Source organism: Vidua macroura, chromosome 4, assembly GCF_024509145.1.
Source record: "Vidua macroura isolate BioBank_ID:100142 chromosome 4, ASM2450914v1, whole genome shotgun sequence".
Classification (NCBI taxonomy): domain Eukaryota; kingdom Metazoa; phylum Chordata; class Aves; order Passeriformes; family Viduidae; genus Vidua; species Vidua macroura.
Window position 1 is genome coordinate 64,772,616 of NC_071574.1, and position 18,027 is coordinate 64,790,642.

The 18,027-nt window shown below is 38.8% G+C and overlaps 1 protein-coding gene across 9 annotated transcripts in view; it reads right to left on the reverse strand.

Annotated features, from left to right (window-relative positions):
- The window catches only part of ADD1 (adducin 1), a 62,448-nt gene extending 44,543 nt beyond the window's left edge, over nucleotides 1–17,905 (reverse strand). For 8 of the 9 annotated variants that reach the window (XM_053976815.1, XM_053976814.1, XM_053976813.1 and 5 more), the window contains exon 1: nucleotides 16,697–16,780. The gene's annotated coding sequence lies outside the window, so the exon portion shown is untranslated. Of the gene's footprint in view, nucleotides 1–16,696; nucleotides 16,781–17,821 lie in introns of those variants that run through there. The other variant, XM_053976810.1, reaches the window with a different exon arrangement.
- Between the last annotated feature and the right edge of the window lie 122 nt (nucleotides 17,906–18,027).

Here is an 18,027-nt window from a genome sequence, read left to right on the forward strand (position 1 = left end):
GTGATGGCAAAGCTTCACAATCATTAACCCTGCTTGTGTTTTTCTCTGCTCCTGCTCTGATATACACAGCTTTGGAACAAAATAAAAGTAACTTGCCTATCCATCAACACTGATAATTAGTTTCCAGAGATTTTGACTTCACCCCTGACCTTTTTTTCCTAAGATGTATACTTCATTATGCCATTTTTACTTGAATCAGAGGTAGACTAAACCTGCCCTTTTTAAAATAATATTCCATTTTGTTGATAGATTTGTGAGGCGAGGACATCATAAATCTTAAGTATACTCTGGCAGCACTTGTTGCTACTCAAAATTATGTAATAACCCCTTATCATCAAATTTAAGAACCCCATGAATTTCTTTACATTTTTCAGGAAATGTCAATATAGTTATAAAGAATTAGTGTAGCTGCTCCAAAAGATTAGGAAAGCACACAAGGAAGGCTGTAACAGAATGTGCCACCACTTGGAAACTACCAAAAGGAGAAATTCAAGTCTCTCTCAAATTCATGACTGATATACCCACAACTTCAGAGATCCTACAGTACGTGCCTCACAAGTAAAACCCTGCATTATTATGAGACTAGTTAGTTGAGATTTTTGAGATGGAACTAACCTGAATATTCATTACTAGATGCATGAATTCTGCCATGTTTTCCTGGCAGAGTACCCAAGTAACTCAGAAATTGCTACATGATTAGAGAGTGCAGGCACTACGCTGGAACCAGCAAGTTTGACATATAAGCAGCATGAATGTTGTGGATGGGTGTGTTACCAGTTCAAGCAAGAAGACCGTGAATCAAAGCACATAAATATGGAAGAATCTTAATACGAAGATTAGAGATTTCAAGCAGGCCTGAATCAGGCAGATGAAGGCAGCAGAGATGCTGAATTTTTCATTACTTTCTCCTTCATGTTCAATTTGGATTTTTCTGAGTGACACTCCTCAGTTCTTTAATAGCATTTCCCAGTTTTGATGGGGGAGGGAGAGAAAGAAAAGGACACAAATTATTACAAAATTCATTCTCTTAACACAGTAGAATTGAACAGAATTTTAAAAAGCTTGTATGCAGGAGGAACAAATATCTTTGAAGAATGCAAACCTAAGTAATAATCTTGACATAAACCTTCCATATGAGATCTTATACTGCACTTGCACATAAAAACAGTTCTGAAATGTGAACCTCATATATGTATTGTCATTCTATTTCCAAATAGACAGATAACAGTCAGGGTTATTGAAATTCAAAAAAAATATTTTGCATGGTGCTTAATTCGATATTTGTACATCCTTCAGGTAGGTGAAAAATTTTAGCAAGACAGTGGTTACACCATCTTTTATCTAACTTACACTAAACATTTTTGCAGAGTGTTTAAAATACATGCCCTATTCAAAGGATATTAACACTATCTTCATAGAAGTCCCAGAAGTGACAGTAAGACAAAGTTCATGTCATTGCACAGCTCCCAAAGCCAAGAGCATTCCCTTTTCCGTCTCTCCGAATGTTCCTGATGAGTTTAACCTACAGATTAAAACATATCAACTATGAATTAAAGTGTTACTAGAACTAATTTTCCTGCATTAGATTGTTCTTCTTTCCATATTAGGAAATACCATGTCAAGAAACCCCTAAGATCTCTATTTTAGGAGCAGCTTATCTATGTTTTTCTTTTTCACAGGCAAGTGTGAATGTGCTCCCCACCCAAAAATTATGCAGTTTCCTACTTCTGGGTAAACCTCAGGGGTCATGTACACCCACGTGGTAACAGATGAAACACCACGAGAAAACCATCTTCCTGACTGTGCCGTCTCCCTTGTCAGGCAAGTATTACTCAACTGAATATGGCTGCATAAATTAACATCATGCAAACCCAGAACTTCTCTTCCAGCTCAGATTCTCATTGTTTCCACCTGACAGTGGCAAAAAGATGTTATTTACTCCTCTGCAGGGTTTCAGAATTATATCTGGAGAAAAAAGCAGCAGTCCAGTTTCTCTAGTCACTGCAAACCGTGCAAGCACAGTGTTTAATGGCCATTTTAGTGAAGCCACTTTCAGAATCAGAAGCAGCCCAGACTTTAACATTTCAGGAATTTCAGCCATTCTCACACTTTCTACTAGATCTATTTCTTTACTTTTCAACCAGGACCTTCCTGGTCTGCAGAGGGTTACGTTACTCGGTTGAAGATTGAACAGAACAAAGCAGCAGAAGGACAGGCACCAACCATGGCCCAGAGATTCTGTTTGCATTGCAGGAGGACAAGGATCAGAATGGCTGTCGAGCCTCGCACACCACAACCCAGGTAAACTGACACAACAACTCACACTCTGCTGGTACAAAGCTGGCACATCAGAAAGGCTGCCTTCCCTGAAGAGGTCAGGCTGGATGCATTTACACTTTTTGTGTTTTCAGCCATGACTCCAAAACCTCAGGAGATACAAATAAGCTCTCCCTTCCTCTCTTCCACACACACAGCTTTGAGAGCACCCAAGCACACAAAAAGCTCTGTTAAGGTTCATCCCCAAATATTACCTAAAGACAGACACACACACCAAAGTATCCAAAGGTCATAACAATATTGCATGGCCTTAATGTTCTACAAAACTAATTTGAAATCGTTACTAAGCCCAAAAGAACAAAACTGAACTTGTCCTTCTGGGCATTGTGGACATACTGAATTCAAGTCCCAATGTAAAATGTGAAAGGCTCCTGTTGGACACATAAACCTGCTTCCAGATTATGGATGGATAATGCTAACTTTAAAGACTGTCTCTAGGCAGGTATTATTTTAGTTGACAAACATTTGCAGATTAATAGAAAAAAACCCAGTGTTTTTACATATCTGTCTTGCTATTGGTTGTCTAAAACAAACTCCACTGGCTTATAATATCCCATTTATTGTTTTTTTATTCAGATACCTATCCAAGCAACAACTATTCTACCCACATACAAGACGTACTCCCATCCTTCAACCTTACCACCACCAATACCAAGAAAACTTCTAAAAATACAGTACCAGTATCCCTGTTTATGTTTGACTAGTAGTGACCAGAGACTTTTCCCCACTGTGTTCTAAAAATCACACCCAGCCAGTATAGGGCTTATAACTCCAGAAACAGAAATTTAAGTTAAAATAATGAGCATCAAGGATACAAAGATGTGTCAAATCAGTTGGGAGTCAGATAAAGATCCTGAATAATTCACACAGCACTAAGTACTAAGCACTTTCATTCCCGACTCAAGCTGTAAAATGAACTCTTTCTAGAAACCCAACTGCCACTGTTTTATTGCCAAAATACATATGTGCACTTCTTTCAAGTTTACTGAGAGGCTACTGGCATCAAAAACTGCAAAGCACCATGACATGTATGCAGCATTCAAAGCCAGAATTCTAAACCCAGCTTTTAAAGCGATTTCCTGAACAGCATGCAGCTGGATACAGGCCAGAGTTTCTGCCCATGTGAAGTCCAGCTGATCTCAACAAAACCTTAGAAATTGGTAAGCAGCTCTCCAAGGAGATGAGCCAAACAACTGTGTCAAATGGAAACAATAATCACTCGCATTAAAGCTGAACTGTGGTATTTGTTTTTACAACTGTGGTATTTTATATGTAGAAAAATCTACTCCATAAGCCTTTCCTTCCATACAGTCTAAGTGCATCATGCTTTCTCCAGAGCACAGTATTATTTTCACTCTTCCTTGTGGGAAGCCATCTCCACACTGGGCTGGCCACAAGGCTGAGTCTACACATCTGTCTGTGTGGCCATGCAGGGAAGAGAACTTGTAAAGGAGCCCTGCCAATCCAAACCTGCAATCACATCTGTTCAACAGAAGTTCCTGCCCTCAAGGGACTTCAATAGGATCTAACACATCCACGTACTTAAGTGCATATTAGGCCCCAAGCAACTCCCACTTTGTCAGAGTTGTTCAGTAACAAAGTATCTAACAAAGCTTATGAAATACAACAGAAATATTTCAAAAACGTATTCTTTAGGGCTCCATAATTAATGACATTTACTATCCCATTTTTAAGTTACCTTTCTATGCCTATCCAGAAAGTAGTATATTCTATGAAGTCTGTCCCAGAAGTCCCCACACAAGATATATGTAATTTACATTGGCCATTCAACTTCACCTGCTTTGAAGATAGAAATTAAAAGATGCAGATCTTAAAGCTTTTTTTTTTTAATCAAAACAAGCCCAGCAATTCTAATGTTCAAATATAAAGTCTGATGTTTATTCAGCCAACTGCTTTGATTTCATTAGGAAGAGATTCTGTAGTGTTTTATTTTTTTTGTATACAAGGACTTTCTGTAACTGTCAGAGTCAAAACCATTTGGGGTTTTATAAGCAAATGTCAAAACTTTGTCTAAAGGGGCAAAAACTACCAAACTCATACTAATGGTTTAACTCTCAAATTATCCTGATTGACTATGGCCTGTGTGCAGTTTTAAGAACAGAATAACACACACACCTGCAGCAATGTAACAATTTATGCTTTACAGAAGTTACATATGTTCTGACATTCCAAGCACAGCTGAAATAAAATGTATCATCCTATTTTGCACTGTGCTGAGCTCTTGACTGTAACAATACTTCATAGCAGAAAGTCTCATGGGCTAAGACAGAATGCAACTTTATTTTTAAAGTGTGTAAACATAATATGTGTAAAAAAATCTTTCCGAAATCCCCTGTGTAAAGTAATCCAGATATTTAAACCTGTTTCTGACCTTATTAGATCAATGTATTTTTCTATTTACTTGTTTTTCTCTTCTGTCTTCTCCAAACTAAACCAACCTTCATTTTCTCTCCCTCGTCATACTTGCCTACTATTTTATTTTCTACTAGTACCAGACACTGGATCATTTCATAAATCTATCAGCTAATAACAGACAGACAATACTTCATTTTCTCCCTTTTAATCTCCTGAACTTCTATCAACGTTGATAAAATTCAGATGGTTTTATGAAGATATCCAATGACACACAATAGCAATATATCTCACCAGCTTAAATTATTCTTACTTACGAGTCCTTTATCAACCTCACCCCTGAACTTTCTCGATGTCATCCTTAAGTTACCTGCTCTCCTCCAAGTCTCAAATAAGCTATACAAGACTCACCTCAAATTAACTTGTTTCTCTTTTCTAGAACTTTCATAACCTAGGAAGAAATTGATGGCAACAAAAGCCAAACCAGCCATTGTCCAGTGTCTCTCTGCTGCAAGTTTGTTCTGCACAGGTACTACAGACCCCACCCTCCCCACAAGCCACACCTCAACATCTTTTCACAGGGACGCTGGTCTAAATCAGCAAGTCTTGGAAAGGATATACACACACTCTTCTCTGGGAGAAGAGAGGGAAATAAGATTTGTCTGATTTATCCTCCAAAGATCAAACTGCATAGCAACATGAACCTTCATTTTATAAAACAGTTAAAATTTTATGTTTGTGAGACACAGTGTCAACATGAAAAATTACCTCTAAGGACAGTTACTTTTTTAAAAAGTGGCACCAGCTAACAAGACACAATATGAAAAAAAAAAAGTTGAGATGACTCCCATGAAATAAGAGACCAAAATGCCAGATCTAACCATGCTGCTGAAAATACAAATTATTCCAACATGGACTGCATCCCTTTCAGAACCAGCTATAGCATAGGCCACATCTGCAGGGAATGCTATTCTAGAGCACACAAATAAAAGATTATTTCAATTTAAGACAACTGAGCAATACTCCACTTCAATTTTGATAGATAAAAGGACTAAAAAGAAAAAAAGTCTAAAAATTAATATAGAGCCAGAAAACTTTTCCTTCTCTCTGGTGTTTAATAGTATATTATCAGTTAACAAACATATTACCTGGTTCACCAGAAGAAGGAAACTGTTAAGTTGCCAATGTCATGTGCATTAAACAAATTAGAAAAGAATTGTTTGACTTTTCAGTAATTATTTCTATTACTCCAAGGCAATAACATAATTTATTTTAATCTGACACCTTTTCATTTACCATGACAAATCAGATACAGTCTAATTGAAAAACATACTTCAAGAATAAAAAGTCAAGATAATCACCTTGTAGAGTTTTCTTATGGCACACACAACACATTCTTTCAAAATGCCAGTATTTAGAAACAAATTCTCATCATTAGAAGAGCATTGAGATGATGTCTGCTAAGTCATTCATGCTCTGGAGACTACTGACTAACAGTTTCAGACTTTGGGTTTTTTTCTTTTAGTACATGAGATTCTCTCTAGTCCACACCTGTTCCATAAGAAATAACAAGACAGAATGTCTAAATAATAAAACAGGTTAAATGCAATTTAGTCAATATTCATATAACAATGAACACTTACTCAAGCTTTAAAGTATTAACTATAATTTAACTGTCAATCACTGTTCTCCCAAAATTGTATTTAGGGATGTAACTTAGCTAACACTAACACTTAAACATGTGCAAAGTACCATTTATGTCATTGACATTGTACCCATGTAATTATTTACCATTTATACTAATCACTATGTGTAAATACAGTAATTTAAAGGGATAAGATCTGGTTCTCAGTCTTCTAACACTAGTTTTGAAAACATTAGAATAGTTTTAAATTTATGAATCAAGAAAAATCATTTTAGTACACAGAGAGGATTAGACACTGCTTTGGCAATTATTTAGACCAAAAAATCAACAGGAAATTCAACCAACAGCTGAAGGGAAGTCAATAAAACACGTTAAGCACAGTCAGGAAGGAAACTTTCAAACATCATTAAATTTCTAACCTGTCCTATCCAAACTACTTTCCATGCTTGAACTTCCTTCCTAAAATGAAGCTTTCTAGATGAACATTTAGAACAAATAAGTAACAGAGATGGAGTAGAGAAAAATACAAAGCAGTTACTGTATTTCTGTGCATATAAAAACCACATCCAGTAATACAAGCTACTGATATAGATAAAACAATTGCCCAAATGAGTGTTTACAAGTTCCCTCCTGGCTCTGAAATACCTCAGCAGGAATTAAATCATGATTTAACACTTCTTAACAATTGAATAAATTAGAAAAATATTGCAACCCAAGGCAACATAATTTCTCAATTTGCCAATTAGTGTTCTTCTGTCAGGGAGAACATAGTAGAACCCTTTTCTTTGTCAAGTCTTCTTTAAAACCATCAGTTTCTAAAAGGCAGAGATGCAGGACTGTCTCTTATTAGTGCAAAAGCACAATGCTTCCTCAAAAAATAATTTTCCAAATTTATTAGATGGACAGTCTTAGGACAATACACAGGAACAACAGGGCAACACACAGCAACATGGTATAGAGTGTTTTCACCACATCAACCCTTCACCTTGCACTGAAGTTATTGGGGAGTTATTTTTCAGCAGCTCAAAGGAGAATTTTCAGAGAAATATGAAGATGATGACATAGCTGTGCACGTGCTGTGGGCAGCTCCCTTCAATCACAGAGGACAGAAGGAGAAGAAAACAATAACGGATTCATTACAAAATCTATTGAATTATGCTGTGTTGACTTGGGGTTTCTTAAGGCAAAACTCAATATATAGGCACTAGAAAAAACACAGTGTAGCATATTCTATTAAACAATATTTAAAACATCCTACTTGTCTAACATTTATTATCCCCTGATATAAGCATTTCTATACCTCAGAATGCAACTGGTGCACTTGCTCAAGAAAGAGACCACCCACGTACCCAGTGGTGTCTGGGCAGTATCTGGTCAAGTTATTGTACCATCTTTAGCTGAAGACAGGAATCAAGGGAACAAACAGATATTCCAGGTCAATCAGCTCAAATCCCAAGGTAGAGTGGAAAATGACATTACATCCCCTCCCCCCTCCTTACATAAGCTAACCAGCTCCATCTTAAATACAGCCTTATTCCACTACTCCTAAGGGAAGGCTGTTGCAGACTCCTATGCCTCCGTTGCTTAGGAACCATCTTTTCTAATTTCCAGATTAGGTTTGTTCTTGGATAGTTTATACCCATTTGTTCTTACACCTCAAGCATAAAAAGCTCTTTTTACCCACCTGTGTTGTTTCACTAGTTTTTATGAAGAGCAACTTCTTCCATGCTTTGTTTCCCCAGATCAAACAAGACACTCTCTTAGTCCAAATGTCCTTTTTATTTGATGGTGGGTTATAGGAATTATATGCAGCTTTTAAGGTGAGCTTTCACCGGTACCAGAAAAAGTCAATAACCTTTACTTCTTTAAAGAAAAATATCAGCAGGGCAACAACAGTGTACTTGTTATCCTAATACTGATCTCCATTGCTAACTCTGATAGGTTTGTCATCCTGAAGTGTTACAATTCCTTTAATGCTCTTCGATGCAACTCCTTTTCCTACTGGTCATGTCTTAAGGTCTCACCTTTGCTCTGTGCAAAACCTGCTTTTGTATTGGTGATGCTTGACATCTGATGAAGATCATAAGATTGGCATGAAAAGTAGGAATGGATAAATGATTTTAAAGAAAATACTAAATCTCAAAATTGTTCCTGACAAATTCCACTACTTACATAGTTCCAATATATCGGCCACTGGCTATCAAGTTCTATCCATACTTGACATATCCTGTTACCATTCAACATCAATTGTCACAAAAACATCCCTCTAATTTTTACATGGAATCATATTGCACATTATATGACTACTGATTTACAAGGGGTCAGCTCTAACCATGTATCCTCTCCAAAAAGTCAGGGATCTTACAAAAAAGAGGTGTTAGATTTCTCTGACAAATCTTCCTCTGTTGGGAGCTGTATCACTTCATACCTTTTTCATCTTACCTCCACACAGAACAGCTTTTCATTCTAAATTTAAACAAATCTCTGTATATTAAGGTCACACTAATGATGCAATTACTATCCCAAATCACCTTTTCCTCTTAATGTTATGAGTACTTTCACTGTTCTCCAGCCATCCAATATCCTTCTGCCTTGCCATTTAATAACAATTCTTGCAACTGAATCTCTAATTACACAAATCACCTACTTCAAAGTTGTAGAGTAAATGTTACACAGTTCCACTAACCTGCACCCTGCAAGTTGGGCTTCATCTTCATGGAAATCATCTTTATAACTTCACTTCAGCATGACCTATGTGCATGTATTGAAAATGTCTTCACTGAAAATTAAAGCAAACTTTCCATATAGTCTTTCTCAAGTACCTAAATTATTTTTAGTCTTATTTCATTACCCCCATGCTTCCTGACAAGACACATGGAGAGTTTTCTTCAGGTTTTCTGCTTACTCCTGATGATCCTTTTCAATTTGCTATCAACCCTGCTAGATCTTGTATCTCTACTTTTTTCTACATGGAAAATAATAACAATTTAGTAAGAGCACAATATTCTATACAGTTTCCAGAATTACCTGCATTTATTGCTGCATCAGAAGTTCAGCAATGCCAGACAGAAGTAGCTGAAAGCACCTCATCAAATAAGCCCTGAACACTGCCATAAACTGGAATTGCAAGAACATTTGGATGCTAAACTACTTATGGACTTTGCAATTTGAATGTTCACTTCTGCAGTTACAATTATAAACAGCTTTTCATGACACAGACACATTTGGGTCTTTTTGCTTTACTTGAGCCTTTTTTTCCCTTGCTTTTTCCCTAAACGATGTTTGTCTAAAACATGAGTAAAAAAATTATGCCACAAAGTCTCTTGAGAGCTAGAAAAAGGAAAGGCAAGTTAAAGCTGCTTAATTTCAGCTTCACCTTGAATCAGCCAAATGAAGAAAAAATAACAAGAAAACCTGTATTATCAATATTTTGGCTTGATAATAGACTGCACAGCTATTACAAAACTTACTTGGGGGAAAAAGGGGGGAAAAAAAGTCTGCAGAGACAAGGTTCCAATTTAGGATTACCATAGCAACAGAGAGGAGGGAGGGGAAAATTGCCAGATTACTCTCTCAGATCATCAAATCCTTGAAAGAATAAATTTAGATTTGAGTTTCAGTCAAATTAACTGAATTCATCCTATTCATTAATGATAAACACATCTAATTAAGGGCTAAATTAAACAAGCAAAAAGTGTAGTACAAGAAACAAAGTAGCAAATACAACATTTTAGACTGAATTACCTCACCTTTTCCTTCTACCATAAAATATATATTTGGTATCACAAGAAGTCTTCATACCAGCAACCAATATCAGAATTATTCAGGAAGGTGTCTAGTTCTAATTAAGGAAAAGAGAAAAAGAGCCATTTGAAATCTGCCTCATTGTTGTTAAGTGACCTGAGTAGCTACACTGCTGAAAATGGGCAATAATATGCCCCCATTGGACTTGGGGATGTAATGAATTTCTGAAAATATCGTTTCAGAACAGAATAGAACATACATACAGAGCTAACATATTTCAACAACATATGTGGGCACAGTAATAACCCCAAAAATCAGGGAATGTAGAAATAAGCTTAAGCTCCTCAAAAAGGTGATACTCTGAAAAACAAACCCAGGCTAACCTAAGTAACTAATGGCTCATATGCTTTTAAACTGCAATTTTTAACATTCTTAGTATTTCGGAGTTGTTTTAATAAACGCTTAAATACAAAATGGACACATATGTTAATGACTGATTAAAAAAGCAAGAACAATGGAAGTCTCTGTCTTTTTGGGAGAGCAGCTATCTCAATGCTTTAACCCACTCACATTAGATAGGATCCCAAACCCACTGAACCTGCAGTTGAAGTGGCAAATGCAGCTACAAAGGTTTAATTTTGACATTGTGAGCTTTGCTTGAGGTGTGGAGAGTTGTCTCCCCACTTTAGTGGTAAATATTGACCCATAAAGACTCTAAGCCTCAGGCATCTTTTCCACCAGCCAGAATGTTCAATTAATAAGGCTGCCCTCATAATTTGCAAGACTGCCTAAGTCCAACTTTCCTGGCTGGCATTCAGATTTTAAGCATGTTTCCCAGCCTTCTGTTCACCACTTCTGGCTTTTGTTGACCTGCTGCCAAAAACGCTCTTTATTTCCTGGTGGCTGGGCAGGCCAGAGGACAGTTTCAGAGACTACCTTCTTCCAAGTTGTGCAGCAAACTGTTCACTGTGTTCCCTGCTCTTGGCTCCTCCCCAGGATTCTGCAATGAGGGAAAATAGGAGGATACTGGAAGGACTATCATTCCACTTGTGTGAAGCAGGGGCATAGGCACCTTCACTGGCCTTTCCTTTTCCTTAAACCAACATCTCCACTAACAGACTGGAACTGAGTCAAAGTGTCCCAGGTCAACAACAAAGACTATGGCAGATCTACAAGTGGACATCCCACCTGTCAAAATCGCTATCCTATGCTGCAACCACAAATTCTCCTTCCAGAGGAGTGGCAAGAAACTTGGTATAAGATGGTCCACATAACTCAGCAGTGTCAAGATCAGTGCAAGTTCTAAAGGAGATTGAAAGCAAAGTGGAAAACCACACAGACAGACAGACACTGAGTTACAAGTGGAACAGAATCAAAGAACAGGATGGTCCTCTCTGAGTCCAAAGCATAGAAACCTACCCACCAACCTTTCTTGATACATAAGAGATGGAACAGCTTTCCTTTGGATGAAGGATTGATGTCTTATGCCCCATCTCCATTCACTTATTATGAGAATGCTCTACAGAACTTACTAACTTTTTACCAAAACCCCTATATAACTGAACAGGAGAAAAGCCATAGATTTATATGTACAGCTGAGATCTAAGCAAGATCTAAGATCATTATTAATTTATTTTTTCTGCCTATTAATAGATTCAAAACCATTGTAATACTGTACCATAAACATTCTACATATCTAAATAAATGTTAACTGTATATTTCTAGCCACCAACACTTCATGAAAAATAATTTACAAAAACAAACACCATTTTATCGTTAATTCACCTATAAAAGACATAAATTTATTCCAAATTATTTCTAAGTCATCAGTTATAACTGAAATCACCAGACTATATTTGAAGACTCACCATACAATGAATTTTACTCTAAGCCCAAGAGGGTGGAGAAAAAAAAACAAACAAAAATTCAAAAAAAATCCTACACTTTGCTATGTACTAGTAGACTTAAAAATAATATCCACAGTAAGGAAAGAAAATTTACTTTGGAATCAAAATAGAATCTTGTGCTCTACACTGAATCTGTTATTCAAATCATATGGAAATTTGAAATGACATTTAAAAATAAAGTGACACATTTGCTGTGTAGAATTTTACCTGAAAATCATTGAAATCTTTCCAGTAACTGAAAACTAGAAAAAAGTGACAAAACTAATGAAACATTATTTGCTACCAACTGAAGTTGAAGATGTTTCCCTAGTTATCCCTTTTAAGTTCTCGTGTTCCCCCTACATGTTGCGTGAGTCCTGTGCTCCCTCCTCCCCTCATCTGAGCACTGGCTCACCAAGGCTGGCCAAGCCAGCGGCAACAACACGCGGACTGGGTCAGAGCTCCCCATGCCCTGACCGGCTGCAGGTGAGACACCCACGCAGCCACACACTCCTGCTTCCCAGAACTAATCAGGAGCCATGCCCCTCTCTCAGCAAGGACACAAGTTTGGCCATCGTATCTCACTACTGGCAGAAACCTTTTATGTTTGAAGTCACCACTTTCCTGTTCAATTCAGCTGAGTGTAACTAACAGTTTTAGAAATTGAAGAGAAAAATAAAGTAAATCCTTTTAATGCTGGAACACTTTAAGCTGTGCTGATTCAAGGTCACCACACAAGGCTTTACTAGACAAGATCTTTTGGAGAAAAAAAAGCCAAGTATACAGCACCTCTCAGTTAATGCCCAACAGCAGCAATGTGTTTTTTCAATGAATTTTAGGTGGAATGGATGCTTCACAATTGTACACACTTGATAGATTTTCATCAATATTTTGCAGTGACAATACCTGAAGAAATTGCTTCATCTGTTAAAGTACTAAACTCAGGGTATGCTTTATTCTTCATCTCCACAGTCACAATGCACCAACAGTGACTTTATGCTCAGTCATTTGTAACACACACACAAAACAGCAGCAAAAGGAAAAAAACCCAAACAACAACAACACAAAATAGCCAACAGAAAAACAGAGAAGATAGTTTTCATGGGTCAAGGTTTTCGTCAACACCTTCTGGTTTAATCTGGCATAAACTATAATAGAACTGAAATAGTGTATCAGACCTCTCAAGATTCAAGATGTAAAACAAGATAGAAATAAAAAGCAATATAACACATTTGAAATTTGTACAAACAAATAAAAAACAACATCCTAAAAAACCTAAGTTTCTATGGCTCCTAAGGCAAATTACAGTTTTTAATCCAAAATGGCGTTTACATGTATACTGATTCCAACCAAAAACCTAGATGTGGTTTTTTTTGCCCCCTAGTCTTTGGAGCATAACTGCATCACAACAATCATCTATTCATTTGATTTGAAAGTATCAAAAATACCATAAACTGTTACTGATTAACTGCCTTTACTACTGTTTCCATGAGCCCTTTACAGCATTTCAGTTAGGTGTATGAAAAAAAACCAAAATGTCAGAATTCTGAAATATTTTACTTCTTATTTTTTCAGACTTCCTGAGTCTAGATCTGAAAATCATACATATGGTACAAAAATCAGTGATTTAAAAAAGACATTAGTCAATTAAAAACACAAAGGAATGTTTGATTAGTCTGAAGAGCACACATATGCCAAATCCCAGTTTAAAAGAGTAGCTCATAATATCACAGTTCTAAAACTAAATTGAGATTTGCTTTCATTTATGCTGTTTTAATTAATCTGCAGGGAAAACCATTCAAATAAGCGATAGTGAAAAACTCTTTTGATGTTCCACTTGTTAGTGCAACTGATCTGAGTTTGAAAGGTTGATCTTTCACTGGATAACATCTGAATCCAGCAGAGCAGGCAGAGATCATTCCTCAGAATGCAATCAAATAAGCAAGGTCAAAGGGAGGAAGTTGGGAAGGGACTGAAGAAGTTGTTACTCCTGTTTGGCTACACCTTCAAGGACAACGTTTTCAGTTTCTCTGAAAGGTCAGAGTGCAGCAGCACCAGCATGCACACACTGGTCAGCCAGCCTGACGGGCAGTAGTTATTCAAATCCATCTCTGCAGTAAAACCTTTACTTGCCCTGAAGTGAGGAACAGTCAGACTTTGAAATTCCCCAGAGGAGCAGCAATACTTAAACACATTCAAGACCAGGGACCGTTGGTTGGGATGTTGAACCTGAGTCCTCATGGCAAATGACACCATTTCAGCTTACATCTGATTTGAAAAGCAGTACTTCTGAAAAGGGCGTTTCCTGGAGTCTCTTCCCCTACAACATTTGCAACTATCAACCACTAAACCTTCTGAACTGACAAGACCACAACATCCACTGTGTGGTGAGGAAAGAAACCAATTACTTGCTTCAATCTGACTAAAGATTGTCAAGATAATTCTCAATAAACAACAGATGCTTACCGAGATGGTAACAGATGTTATCATACATTCCTACAGAACCCTGTTACTGTATATATGATACTTTGAAGTGAGAGAAAAAGTAGCCATAGAAAAGGGAAATTTTAAAGTAAAAATTACTAGAGATCAAAACCTGTATAACCAGTACTTTTTAAGCATTACTACCTCTAATAAAAAGCTTTCCTCAGGAAAGAAACCAGTTCACATGCTTTACATTTTAGCCCTTTCTCTACTGACTGGTTTGTACAGCTACTGCTCTCAGCCCTAGCAAAACCAGAGTATTTTTGAAGAGAAATGCTGAATAAGTAGCAAGACTAGGTAATATTTTCCTATTCCCCTGAGGAGGCTGATTAAATTATATGAATGAAAACTGCCTAACTTAAGTAATCTAGGGACTTCCACTATTTTTAAAATATACCTGCTTTTGAATCTGTTACTACAGAAGATGCATAACTTTACGGAAGAGCTTTGGACAGGTTCCTCAGCAGATGTCAAATGACCTGCACAATGGAATCAGGAGAGTAAACTTACTTTCACATTTGCTCACAATCACTTTTCAAATATAAAGCACATACCACCCTAAAACTGCCAAAGGAATATTTAGCTGCAGTCTGAATTACAGATACAGTGCTATTTTACAGATCACTTTCTGTGGTGCAGCATGGTCCAAGAGTAAGTTCTAATTTAGGAGCCACCAAAGGCAGAAAATCAGCATGGCTTTTTCTTCATGCCCCCATGCCTCAGGTGTCTCTGCTGCACGGCAAAGAATTGATTTACTCCACTGAAGTAGTGGGCAAGTTTTATTAATATGCATTTTTCCCTCAAAGCAGGAATGACTCATTTGCACAGCAACAGTTTGGGGTTTACAAATTACTCACTATTGACCACTGCTACAACTCTTTAATAATTAAGAAAGCTATTTCTACCAGTCAGAAAAGCAGTGGATGCAAGATTTACTGCCTAGGCTCCTCAGGAAGCAGTTGTCACATAGAAGCTGTATGCATTGTAGCAATCAACATGCTAAGCAGTCTTCTCCTAGTTTGAAACTTTCGGTTCTATTATTTTATTCTATTTATTAACAAAATTGACTACTTCAAAAATCTTTTTTTTTTTCTTCCTATACCAAGTCATGGAATGTTGGATGCGATTTGCTAAAGGCAGTTCATGCTGTGAAACTACACTTCAAAAACCAAGACTTGGGGCAGAAGTAGTTTTAGCCCTACTTCTGTCAAAGTCTCTCAGTGCTCAAAGGGGTTTTCTCTACCTAATTTCATCAGATGATCCAGTTCCATACACAGAATCACACACTGGTTTGGGTTGGAAGGGGCCTTAAAGATCACCAAGTTCTGAACCCCCTGCCATGGGAATCTTCCACTAGACCAGGTTGCTCAGAGGCCTATCTCACATGCGCAAAATAACATTTAATATTGATGGTGAATCTCAAAGAATGAGAAGAGTTGAGTCATTTTCTGTTGGATACATCTAAAAAAACTGTCATGGAAAAATACTGATTCTGTAAATGACCTCCTTCACTCTGCAGCATTAGTGAACCATACTCTAATGAACTTACTGGCACAACATGCCAGCAAAAATACTTGCTTCAGATGAAGCACATTCAAATTTTTCACACTTATAATCATCTACCGCAGAAAGAAAACATTCAGTCAACACAACAGTTTTTGGCTAAAAAGCACTATTCCCAGCATAGAACTTCATACCAGTAAAACTACAAGACATTTAAACATGCAAACACAGTAATGCACATATTATCTTGCTACAGCAAAGATGTAAAAACTTGCAAATGCCTCTTCCTCAAAACTCTCCTCAGAAAACCACCAAGTTTAAATTCTATGAGGCAAATCATACAGATCATTACATTCACTCATGATTATATCAAATTTGCTGGCATCAAATCTGTTTACTAAATATAAAGAAATAACAAAGCCACCTGTTTCAGAAGTCTAGTGCATAGTTGCATTTTTTCCTCGTTTATTACACAAGTGCTCTTAAAAGAGTATTTCCCTACTGAGAAACAGAATTTTTATACCATTATATTTAATTAACAAAAATGGAAGCCAATCTTAGAAATAGTTTGTATGCCTTTAAATAAATTCTTTTGCTCTATTAAAAAAAAACAAACACCAAAAGACAGAATTTGTGGCAATTAAGGACTGAGAAGAATTCCACTGGTACATATAGTCACGTTACAAGAACCAGAGCTGTAAACAGCCTGTCTGCAGGGAGATACCTGTAGCTTTCAGCAGAGCACCGAGGAATTATCCAGCAGCAGTTGCAGTTTGAGAACTCATAAGCTCAAGGTAGACATGTTTTTCTGTATAAAAACGTAAGTTACAGTGCAAGAAAACTGAATACCTTTGGTTTACAATACTGTTGTGATCTACAGCAACTTTCCACAATGCAAAGAAGAAAACAAAACCAGCAATGAGCTTACACCACAGAGCTACAGCAGCATCTCACGAAAGATGTAAATGCAGTGCTATTCCTAGCCCCCATCTCGACACAGCCGTGGATATTTTTCCAGCTTGACTGGATTTTCCCCCTCCCTAATTGCTGGTTTTAACTAAAGCCAACGTAGATTAAGAATCAACCCTAAAAGCAGCACAGCGAGTGTGCAGCAATTACGTGCAGAAAGGCATGTGACATTTTGTATCAAAAGCAGAAACGTTAAAAGGTAGACACCCCTTCCAGCAGAGGAAACAAAACAACTGCCCGTCTGCTGCTGGTGCCCCGCCAATCCCCAACACCGCACACACACACATCCCAAACCCTCCTTCACTCCTACGTCCTCTGCGGACGATGACTCGGACTCTCCAAAGCCCGCATTTCGCCCCGCACAGTCCGCAGGTCACCTCTCGGCTGGAAGAAGGGGCAGGTGAAGCAGAAGGGCGGCGGGGGCAGCGCCGGCAGACGCAGCGCTTGGGTGCAATGGAGACTCCAACGCCGAGCGGCCGCTTCCTGCGGCGCCGGCGGCTGGAGCATCCCGGCGGGCACGGGATGGGCACGGCGTCTCCCGAGGCAGGGCTGGCAGCACCCTGCCCCCGCAGCTCAGCCCCGCCGCCCATCCCGGCCAGCACCCGCAGCCCCTCGTCCTGCCCCCAAGCCCGCCGCAGCCCCGCACCGCAGGCACCCTGCGCGCAGATGGTTTTCCCGCACACCCCGCCACGTTTTCCAGGCAGACACAGCCCCCTCCGCTCCCCTCCGGGCTTAACGAGCCGGTTCCAGTGTCTGCGCCCCAGCCTCTCCTTGCCGCCCCCTCCTCCCCTCCCCGCAGCGCCCGTCTCCCCCTCATAGCCCGCCCGCCGCTGGCTGCGCCCCTCAGCCTCCTCCGCACCGTCACCGCCGCGTCGCTCACCCGAGGACAGACGAGAACGGGCGAGAGCGAAGGGGCTGCCGCGGCCGGTCCCCTGACGAGGCTGTCGCTGTCTCGGTCCCCGCCTCCCGCCGCTCCCGCCGCCCCCTCAGGCACCGAGCGGCCCCCGCCCGACAGGGTGCGGCTTCCACAGCCCGCAAACCCAACAACGGCGCCGCCCATTGGCGGGAGGGCGCGCGCCCGACGAG